The sequence below is a fragment of the Schistocerca piceifrons genome, chromosome X, assembly GCF_021461385.2.
Source record: "Schistocerca piceifrons isolate TAMUIC-IGC-003096 chromosome X, iqSchPice1.1, whole genome shotgun sequence".
Taxonomy (NCBI): Eukaryota; Metazoa; Arthropoda; class Insecta; order Orthoptera; family Acrididae; genus Schistocerca; species Schistocerca piceifrons.
Window position 1 is genome coordinate 80313911 of NC_060149.1, and position 12333 is coordinate 80326243.

At 41.3% G+C, this 12333-nt stretch overlaps 1 protein-coding gene across 1 annotated transcript in view; it reads left to right on the forward strand.

Moving 5' to 3' along the window:
* Positions 1-12333, forward strand: part of LOC124722185 (dynein axonemal heavy chain 7-like) — a 913348-nt gene that overhangs the window by 13374 nt on the left and 887641 nt on the right. The gene's annotated exons all lie outside the window — the stretch shown is intronic.

Below are 12333 nucleotides of genomic sequence, written 5' to 3' on the forward strand. Positions count from 1 at the left end.
CTGTTTAGGTTCTTTTATTGGTAACGCCACGTAGCGCTCTGTATGAAAATCACTGACTGTGCTATGAGCAGTCTGTGGCTGGTTGGCATTGTTGTAATATTCGCTATTGTAGTGTTGGGCAGCTGGATGGTAACAGCGCGTAGCTTAGCGCAGTTGGAGGTGAGCCGCCAGCAGTGGTGGATGTGGGGAAGTGAGATGGCAGATTTTTGAGAGCGTATGATCTGGACGTGTGTCCATCTGAAACAGTACATTTGTAAGAATGGATGTCATGAACTGCTATATATATTATGACTTTTGAACACTATTAAGGTAAATACATTGTTTGTTCTCTATCAAAATCTTTCATTTGCCAACTATGCCTATCAGTAGTTAGTGCCTTCAGTAGTTTGAATCTTTTATTTAGCTGGCAGTAGTGGCGCTCGCTGTAGTGCAATAGTTCGAGTAACGAATATTTTTGTGAGGTAAGTGATTTGTGAAAGGTATAGGTTAATGTTAGACAGGGCCATTCTTTTGTAGGGATTATTGAAAGTCAGACTGCGTTGCGCTAAAAATATTGTGTGTCAGTTTAAGCACACTCATGTATAATTTTTCTAAGGGGACGTTTCAATCTTTCTATTTTTTGTGGTTGGGGTAAAAGCCGCACTGCACACTCTTGCCCCAGGCCTGTATACTTTTACCCCACAGCATGGGCAACAGAACGCTAATGTATGTTTTAGGAAAACTTTTATTATTCCTATAATAATTATTGGATGGCACAGAAACTTCCACACAATGTTACCAATATATCAAACTATGTGTTGCATGTGTAATTAATATAATTTTGTTCCAAGTTTCTCTTAAATATTTAGTAAAACCAAAATTAGAGTACTTTTACCTCCGCCTACATCTACATACATACTCCGCAATCCACCATACGGTGCGTGGCGGAGGGTACATCGTAACACAACTAGCATCTTCTCTCGCTGCTCCACTCCCAAACAGAACGAGGGAAAAATGACTGCCTATATGCCTCTGTACGAGCCCTAATCTCTCTTATCTTGTATTTGTGGTCTTTCCGCGAAATATAAGTTGGCGGCAGTAAAATTTTACTGCAGTCAGCCTCAAATGCAGGTTCTCTAAATTTCCTCAGTAGCGATTCACGCAAAGAACGCCTCCTTTCCTCCAGAGATTCCCGCCCGAGTTCCTGAAGCATTTCCGTCACACTCGCGTGATAATCAAACCTACTAGTAACAACTCTAGCAGCCCGCCTCTGAATTGCTTCTATGTCCTCCCCCAATCCGACCTGATGGGGATCCCAAACGCTCGAGCAGTACTCAAGAATAGGTCGTATAAGTGTTTTATAAGCGGTTTCCTTTACAGATGAACCACATCTTCCCAAAATTCCACCAATGAACCGAAGACGACTATCCGCCTTCCCCACAACTGCCATTACATACTTGTCCCACTTCATATCGCTCTGCAATGTTACGCCCAAGTATTTAATCGACGTGACTGTGTCAAGTGCTACACTACTAATGGAGTATTCAAACATTACGGGATTCTTTTTCCTATTTATCTGCACTAATTTACAATTATCTATATTTAGAGTTAGCTGCCATTCTTTACACCAATCACAAATCCTGTCCATGTCATCTTGTATCCTCCTACAGTCACTCAACGACGACACCTTCCCGTACACCACAGCATCATCAGCAAACAGCCGCACATTGCTATCCACCCTATCCAAAAGATCATTTATGTAGATAGAAAACAACAGCGGACCTACCACACTTCCCTGGGGCACTCCAGGTGATACCCTCACCTCCGATGAACACTCACCATCGAGGACAACGTACTGGGTTCTATCAATCAAGAAGTCTTCGAGCCACTCACATATTTGGGAACCAATCCCCATATGCTCGTACCTTAGTTAGGTGTCTGCAGTGGGGCACCGAGTCAAACGCCTTCCGGAAGTCAAGGAATATGGCATCCGCCTGATACCCTTCATCCATGGTTCGCAAGATATCATGTGAAAAAATTGCGAATTGCGTTTCGCAGGAGCAGTGCTTTCTAAAGCCGTGCTGATGCATGGACAGCAACTTCTCTGTTTCAAGGAAATTCATTATATTCGAACTGAGAATATGTTCGAGAATCCTGCAACAAACCGATGTTAAGGATATTGGTCTGTAATTTTGAGGATCCGTCCTTCTACCCTTCTTATATACAGGCGGCACCTGGGCTTTTTTCCAGTCGCTCGGGACTTTGCGTTGGGCAAGAGATTCGCGATAAATGCAAGCTAAGTAAGGAGCCAATGCAGTAGAGTACTCTCTGTAAAACCGAATTGGAATCCCATCAGGACCTGGTGATTTATTTATTTTCAACCCATTCAGCTGCTTCACAACCCCAGGGATGTCTATCACTATGTCCTCCATACGGGAATCTGTAGGAGACTCAAACGGCGGTATGTTTGTACGATCCTCCTGCGTGAAAGATTTCTCAAATGCTAAATTTAAAATTTCAGCTTTCGTTTTGCTGTCTTCCGATGCCAGGCCAGGCTGATCAGTGAGTGACTGGATGTAAGCCTTCGACCCGCTTACCGATTTTACGTAAGACCAGAATTTCCTTGGGTTTTCAGCAACATCTTTTGCTAGGGTATGACGGTGGTAGTGGTTGTACGTTTCGCGCATCGCTCTTTTTACAGCAGCACGAATCTCTACTAACTTTTGCCTGTCCTCATTCTCCCGATCTTTCTTGTACCGCGAGTGCAACTGTGTTTGCTTCCTGAGCATTCTCCGAATTGCGCTGTTAAACCACAGTGCGTCTTTTCCGTTCGAAACCCACTTTTTCGGCACATACTTCTCCAATGCGTGATTTACAATGTATTTAAAATTTGCCCATAATTCTTCCACGTCCATCGTACCGGAAGTAAATGAAGTCGATTCATTTACTAAGTGGGATGCTAACAACTGCTTATCTGCTCTTTCTAGTAAGAATATTCTCCTAGCCTTCTTGACCGACTTTTTAACTTTCGTAACCATAGTCGTAATGACAACATCATGATCACTAATCCCTGTCTCAACACTGACACCGTCGATGAGGTCTAGTCTGTTCGTGGCTACCAGATCTAAAATATTTCCATTACGCATTGGCTGTCGATTTAGCTGCTCAAGACAGTTTTTGGATAATGTGTTCAGAAGTAATTCACACGACGGCTTGTCTGTACCACCTGTAATGAATCCATAGACATCCCAGTCTATACTAGGTAGGTTGAAGTCGCCTCCGACTAATATAGCATGATCCGGGTACTTCTGCGATACAGAGTGTAGACTCCCTTTGAATGATTCTAGAACTGTCACGGTGGAACCTGGTGGCCGGTAATAACACCCAACCATTAACTTCATTTCTCCTAGCCCTGTTAAACGTGTCCAGATAACTTCACAATCACACTCTACTTCCACCTCAGTAGACACAATATTTTTGTCAACTACAATGAAGACACCACCTTCTACGATGTCTAATCAGTCTTTCCGATGCACGCTCCAACCCTCACTAAATATTTCAGAACTTCCTATCTCAGGGTTCAGCCAAGTCTCAGTCCCAAGAATAATTTGCGCGCCACACGCTTCCTGGAGGGCAGTAAATTCAGGAACTTTATTCCGAACACTCTGAAAATTTTCTGCTAATATTTTGATAGCTGAAGTGTCTGTACACTGAGCGCGTCCTAATTTCCCTGCCTGCACGTCGACTGGTGAGTGTTCATTAGGGCACCTCGCACTACTGCCTAACCTAAAAAACCTCCATGTGCACGCCACAAGTATTCTTCTACCCGAGTAGCCACTTCCATTGTGTAGTGCACTCCTGACCTATCTAAGGGCGTCCTACAATACCCCACCCAATAGCGCAAGTCTAGAAATCTGCAGCCAAGACCGTCACAGAGTCGACGAAGCCTCTGGTTGTGACCCTCCACTCGGCTCCAAACCAAAGGACCCCGATCCACTCTGGGAACGATGCTGCAAATAAAGAAATCTGCTTGCACCCCGGCGAGGCCAGCGGTCTTCACCAAATCCGCCAGCCGCCTGTACGAACTGAGGATCGCCTCAGAACCCAAGCGACAGGCATCATTGGTGCTGACGTGAGCAACTACTTGCAGACGACTGAACCCCGTCGGCTCGATAGCCGCAGCAAGGCCGCCTCCACATCTTGGATGAGGCCCGCCGGCAGACAAACCGAGTGCACGTTGGAATTCTTTCCAGCCCTGTACGCTATTTCCCTAAGGGGCACCATCACCCGCCTAATGTTGGATCTCCCAATAACCAGCAAGCCTTTGCCCCCGTGTGCCTGTTCGGGCCCTGCTGAAGGAGCGGACACCTACCCACTGACAGGATGAACGGGCGAGGCGTTGCAGTCTGCCACTCACCCTGAGGTGAGGGCGGTCCCAACGCGCAGGGAACACTAGAAGGTGCCTCGGCGGTTGACTAAGCGGACGCAGCAAGCGACACCTGGGGTGTCTCAAGCGACGCGCCAGACCCTCCGCCGTCGCTGCACCTCGAGGCAGCAACCTGAAGGCGGCTGAACGTGGCCAACAGCACGCTCAGCTGCTGGCGAACCGCGGCCAGTTACTCCTGCGCCTGCACACAGCACGCACACACCCTACTGCTAAGATCTGGCCGTATAGAGTTGCGACAAATAAAGCAGCAATATGCGACTGCACAGTTGCGTCACTAGCGCCAGATTGAGCTGCGATATATGAACAATTACTTACGAACCAAGCAATCAAATGACCACGACTACGCCACTATACAGATATTACAATGCGATCCTATCCCTGTGTTAGTACAAACGACAACCACCTACGCGACGTTACACTCTACCGTTATTAGTTGGATTAGATTGAATTGTTTGGGGGAAGAGACCAAACAGCGAGGTAATCGGTCTCATCGGATTAGGGAAGGATGGGAAAAGAAGTCGGCCGTGCCCTTTCAAAGGAACCATCCCAGCATTTGCCTGGAGCGATTTAGGGAAATCACGGAAAACCTAAATCAGGATGGCCGGACGCGGGATTGAACCCTCGTCCTCCCGAATGCGAGTCCAGTGTGCTACCACTGCGTCACCTCGCTCGGTCTACTACCGTTATTAAAATTTGATACTACCCCTTTCTAATTCGAAAATACGCAAAGATCCGAAAAATTTCACCACGCAAGCACACAAACACACAAAGTAATTTGAATTAAACCTGCGGAACTAATATGAAAAACTGAATATACGACTAGTCTCTGCTACTGCTGCTCGCACACGTCACTCTGCAAGCACAGATGAAACTGCACTGGCCTCTGTCTGCTGCTAACTGACTCTACGAAATAAACAGAAAGCACTGGCTGTCCAAAACAAAAACTGACTAACGACTCCGCGAATTTATACTATACAGCTATCAATAAGCAATATTACTCCTCTCAAATACGAGAATACGCAAGGATTTTATGTAATTAAATATGCAAGCGCACAAACACTCGGAAAGAAATTAAGAATCAAACTACAAAACAAATATGAAAGCTAAATATGCGACTCCCTACTGTACTGCTGCTGCACTGATACTTCACCACCGGCTGGTCAAGGCTCACTGCCTCACTACCCTATTCTATGTGTGTTACTGTCCCCGTTAATATATATCGATAAAAAATACCGCACTAGATTAATCTGAGAACACTCTGCCGATTGGGCACGTAAGATTCCGCTTTGAAAATCATTTTGTTTGTAACGGGATACAAACTGATGTTTTCCTTCGACATTTCGTCTCAGACGAAAGACGTGATAAGCAGCGTTTTTTTTTTTTTTTGGTCTGACTCAAACTACACCTTGCACAAATTAAATTGCAAATTTCTGCCGAAACATCAGGGAATATGCGCTTGGCGACTCTTAGAAGGGCACCTGCTATATATTGTGTCTCATAAAGGTAAATATTGTTAGATCATGATATTAAGGGAGAACATGTGGGAAAAAGCAATGTTTAATCCACCATACATAAATTACTGAAACTATGTGAATCTTTTTTCCCCGAAGACAGTTCAGTATAAATTAAATTAAGACTGGGGGTATTTATGGTTTACAGTTAGATTCAAAGTAATATATCCCATGAAGGATGACCTACAATTAAGAACTGCAGCAGCACTATCAAATATTACCATAATCCTGAAGTACACTGTCATAGAAGCATTACATTAATTCTTTGCAAAAATTCTAACTTTAAGAAGGTAGAAACATGAATTTTAAGTATTATTATATGACCAAAAATTTAAATTTCAAAATTAATTTTTAGTAGCTGATATACCTGTACACAAACTGTCTTTTCAGTTTAGTCATGTATTTCATTGTGATTATAAAACAAACAATGAGACTGGGGTTATATCACGAAGTTTGTATGGCCTTCCGTTGTGAGACCAACAAGATTTTACATTGTGAACAAAGTAAGTGTGGTGCTTTACTTCACTAGCAAAAAGCAAAGTATCACTTCACAAATCTGTACTGATAGAGAACTAATTATTTTGGGTATGTTAAATATTCTACCCTAGATTTTCAGAACTCGGTTAACATTTGCCCATGACCTACAAAAATAATGGATCTAATATATCAAATGTTTAAAATAAGAAGAAAATAAAAATCATCAGGCATAATGATTTAGAACTCAAACTTTACTATTTTAAATGCATGAGAGCTAATAGCAAAACAGGCTTGTAACTGATACCAAGGTGTTTTTGGACTCTGAATGTTATTAAAGGTAATCACTACCAAATTTTGAACAATTTAGAACCAATCACAGAAACGGATACGACTTTCACACCGTAAATTAACGTCCCTGCATGAAATTCCTTACCATTCAGCCGAATAATAGTTTAAAATTCCGGTAATATAGCAGTTTGCAGTCTGAATACGTCACTGTGTTGCAGAGTGTGAGCTGCTTTGTAATTTTTTTAGTGCCAGCTTCAAATTAAAAATAAAATCAAACTCACCGGTATTTGTATTGAGACTTTGCAGCAGGGTATAAAGTATTTAGTGGTTCTAATTTGAAATTAAAGCTACCTTTTGAAACATGAAAAAGTCTCATGGTACAAGTAGTTTACATCATTGAATACTTTCACATAGTTTGTGGACCTTACAAAATGACATATTAGGCAAATGTAGTTTACAGTAGTCTTAATAGTGGAAGGCCAGTCTCCCAGGATGACTTCATTTTGATATTTGTTCATACTCCTCACAGTCTCTCGAGTGTGCTGCTCAGTGTCTCTTCATTCCTAGGACAATAACGTTGTTCTTTTCCTTATAACACGATTAAGTACAACAGCTAAATTTTGACATAAATGGATCCGAGAGAAATAATCCATGCACTTTCTCTATTTGCTATGCGATTTTGTGATACTTAACACTTAGGAGACGATCACATAACCTAGTTACCTTAAACTTGACACACCCGCAGCATGTAAATTTCCGAAAAACCTGATATTATGAACTTTAAAATTGGTTCCAATGTAAAAGGCGCTATTACGAAAATTTAGAGGAACGGCATTTGAAGCCAACTGCAAAACGATTCTACTGCCGCCAATGTACATTTCACGTAAGAACCACGAAAATAAGATGAGAGAAATTAGGACTCGTACTGGCGCTTAACGACTGTCGTTTTCCCCGCGCTGTATTTGAAACAGTAAAGGAAATAACTAGTAGTGGTACCTAGTACCTTCCGCCGTGCGCCATATAGTGACTTGCGGAGTATGTATGTACATGTAGATGTAGAAAACAAACTGCAAGTATTCAAAGATTTGATATGTTTGTCAATTTTCACAGCGTTCTCAAACAGAATAATTTTCTTTAGGAAGAAATATATTTCCTGTGTGGAAGACTGCTATGGAACAAGAACGTTATTCAAAGACAATAAAATATTTAAAGCTGAGCGTGTATATGTATTTTTGTGTATGTTTCACAAGTAGTGAAAACATCAGTCATCGTATTTTGTATCAAGACAAAATCGTGTACAAAAAAATTATTTTATTAGATAGCCCTGAACCATTCATTTATTTATCTCGCATTGACTAACACAGAGTGTACAGTGAAGAGTTTCTGATTTCAAAATTAAATATCTCCAAAACTAAGCTCGATAGACAAGTGCACCAAACACTATGTTTATTGTGAAAGCTGTAAGGATTTAAAAAAGTTATAAGGCAGTAGGGAAATAGACGCCGCTATAATTGCAGTTGGTAGTGCGCAGAAATACTGCGACTCAGCTCAGATAGATCAGCTCCACCGCTGAAACGTGAAAGGAAGTCAGCGTATGGAAGGATGGAAGGAAAAGGTTTAAATCATTTATTCCACTGAGCAATGTGTCTTCTGGTACTATAAAACCGCAAGGTGAAACACAGTCCTGTGGCAACTAGGTACAGTTTTCAAATAAGATTTAATGATCCATAAGGATCCGATGTGGAAACCATTCGCAAGCCTTTCACCAATTCCAACGGATAGTCAGCGTGGATGATCATCTATCAGGGAATGTCGGCCCCAGGCAAACTGTAGTCACTTACGAAATTGTCTCCACGGTTTTTGGAATTATTCAGCAAAATGGAAAGACATTTGTCTGAAGAATTTCAGCAGAGAGTGGTTCGAAGCGTTCCTGCTCGCAGAAAATACTGAGACAGAGCCTATACATGTTTCCATTCAAAATCCAAAGCTAACAAGCAATGCCTGTACTAGATGTGCAACAAAGGCCTGAATTAGCGAACCAGTTTCTCACAGTGATTGATAATGAAAGATTTGATGTTGCCTGCACCGAGTTCACAGATAAATGGAGTCGTGGATAAACAAAACTGTCGATTTTCGGCTTCCCGAAAATGCCCATTTGTGTGAAGCGAAATATCTGTTGGGGATGTGGTATGCAGCAGAGGCGTTATTGGCCCCAGAGCTGTCTCTGGGCCCTGTGCAAAACTTCTCTGTGGAGCTCTTCTGCATGAGTACACCACTTGACAACTTGTTTGAAGGAAATCGATAATTTTAAAACAGTAACAAAAAATTTTGTCGATAGGGTTCGAATACACAAGTCATTTTTCATCCTTTTCTTCTCCATTGAGTGAAGTTCTTAGATAAAAATAGTTGAAAATGTTCTTCTGTTCTCATTTAAGGGATTTACAATTTCAGTAGGGTCTTTCTGTACAATTCCGTCTGTTATGGAGGATGTTAACGTATTAGAACAAGCGCCTGGGTCCGGATTTGTGACCATTTCACGAATGCTACTTGTAAGCCTACCTAAATGTGGCACAGCAGGAGGTTCGCATTCCAATACTTCATTTTCATTTCTATCTCAAGCACCACATGATGAGAAGCTACTGTTAATTCCGTCGCCATTTAAGCATACTTCAGTTTTGTTCTTAGTTTGTGAAGATGTTGCTCGAAGAAACTGTGGAGAGCACCTTTTTGTGAGTTCAAAAATTGTTTATAATGTAGCTTTTTCTTTTTCTTGTGAACACCTGAACACTTGAATAGTATTTCCTAAATATGTCTCCCTCACGAAGCATTTCCCTGTTGGCACTTTAAACTTGAATGCACAGGTAAAATACTGTATCTTCACATAGAACGCACAGGCAACACGTGGAACGGTGCCAACCGGACACGGACTGAATTGTTCTGTGAGAGACACACGCTAACCCATGAATGTACTGCTTGATTGTTAACTAGAACAATGAGTTGCAAGGGCACGGAGGGGCGCTGAGAGACAATGAATCGCGCATTTCTTAATTTACGAATGAGCAATAGCCATATGTTAACAATAGATATTACTTTCGCGCATCCCTATCATAGTCCTTGGTTCCCTCGACTCCGATGCAGAAATAGTTTTCTGTGACACATAGTCGCGTCACAGTAGATATATACATCAATTATATTATATTCGTATTAAAACTAAAGTTGTTTCAGAAACACCTTACTTTTATTCTGTATATTTGTGAAACCAACATTACATGTGATAGTTTTAAAATTACCTTCTAACTCTTTGCACAGGGCCCCTAAAGACGTGGAGCCCTGTACAACTGCACTGTTACCACATGCCCGAGGCTGGCCGTGATCGGCTTTTTTTTAATGCGGGAAACAATCTCTAGTTTACATCACGTTACAACTTTGGAGCAATTTGTTACCACTCAGATAGCGACGGAGGGTCAACCAGGCACCGATGGGGCTAGACCACAATGCACCTAGCAGGTGCTTCACATTGTTGATGAATACCTCGTGAATAGTCATTTAGTTGGATTATTGCAAATTTACTGATGCAGGAATGGATTTGCCTCTATATCCTCCCAATCTGGCTCCTTATGACTACTTTTTGTGGGGCACATTGAAAGACACTGTCTATTGGAACAATCCCACGTACTTCAAACGGTGTTCTGTGCAGCATATGAATCCATTTCCGTTGAGGCAAAGGACTGAAACCAAGAAGAACAACCATTATTCCAGCAGTGACTGAAGAGTACTGTTCCATAATAATAGCATACAGACAGCACAGTGCACACTGCCACATGGGAAGGGATAAGATACCATAGAAGACAGGGCAAATCATTATTTTGAGATATGATTAATGTTAGAGGACATACTTTTAAAACCAGTATCCGTGTATACTAATCTGGAACCACTCTACCGAATACACAATAAAATTCCACTTTAAAAATGTTCTGTTTGCAATGAGAAAAAATTCACATTTTTGTGAGCATTGACAAAGCACGAAAGACATGAATCTGTCTGGCTTGACTGCATCTAGACATTGTTGTTGTTGTTGTTGTTGTGGTCTTCAGTCCTGAGACTGGTTTGATGCAGCTCTCCATGCTACTGTATCCTGTGAAAGCTTTTTCATCTCCCAGTACCTACTGCAACCTACATCCTTCTGAATCTGCTTAGTGTATTCATCTCTTGGTCTCCCTCTACGATTTTTACCCTCCACGCTGCCCTCCAATACTAAATTGGTGATCCCTTGATGCCTCAGAACATGTCCTACCAACCGATCCCTTCTTCTGGTCAAGTTGTGCCACAAACTTCTCCTCTCCCCAATCCTATTCAATACTTCCTCGTTAGTTATGTGATCTACCCATCTAATCTTCAGCATTCTTCTGTAGCACCACATTTCGAAAGCTTCTATTCTCTTCTTGTCCAAACTATTTATCGTCCATGTTTCATTTCCATACATGGCTACACTCCATACGAATACTCTCAGAAATGACTTCCTGACACTTAAATCAATACTGGATGTTAACAAATTTCTCTTCTTCAGAAACGCCTTCCTTGCCATTGCCAGCCTACATTTTATATCCTCTCTACTTCGACCATCATCAGTTATTTTGCTCCCCAAATAGCAAAACTCCTTTACTACTTTAAGTGCCTCATTTCCTAATCTAATTCCTTCAGCATCACCCGACTTAATTAGACTACATTCCAATATCCTTGTTTTGCTTTTGTTGATGTTCATCTTATATCCTCCTTTCAAGACACTGTCCATTCCATTCAACTGCTCTTCCAAGTCCTTTGCTGTCTCTGACAGAATTACAATGTCATCGGCGAACCTCAAAGTTTTTATTTCTTCTCCATGAATTTTAATACCTACCCCGAATTTTTCTTTTGTTTCCTTTACTGCTTGCTCAATATCTAAACATTACAAAAGCAAAATGTCAAATACTTGCCAAAAACGTGGTAATATGTGCCTTATGACCCTTCTGCCACAGAGCGCGCGCGCGCGCGCGCGCGCACACACACACACACACACACACACACATACACACACACGATCTATAATTTCTTACTGTGACAACTTTGTCTGTCTGTTTATTTCATTTCTTTCTTTTGAATGCTAAGTATTCAGTTTGTGAAGAGTTATCTTAGACAAAGGACAAGTAAGTGAAATTAAAAAAGATTATTAAATAGATTGTTACAGTACAAACTGAAAGCCACTAATACAGTATATGAATTTGTTTTTTAATAACAGTAAATAACTGCTTTTTGAAAATTACTATCACAATGAATACAATAACAGCGGTAACAGATATGTAATGGAAAATGAAGAACTTGCAAAATAATGGCTTATTAATATTTGAAAATAAGTGTGGATAGTTAACAGCTTCTTACTATTTCACAATATGTTACTTTGCTTTACTTTTAAAGAGCTAAAATCGAGACTATACTGGTAGAGATCGTTCACACTTGCCACAACTACATCAGGAAACAAAATTCCTTAGCATTCAGTTATTGCAGGTGGAATATGATTGCATATTTATTGACAATAGAAAAAGTGGTTATTATCAGTTCAGACCTTCATCTGAAGTAGATATAGTTTTCTTATCT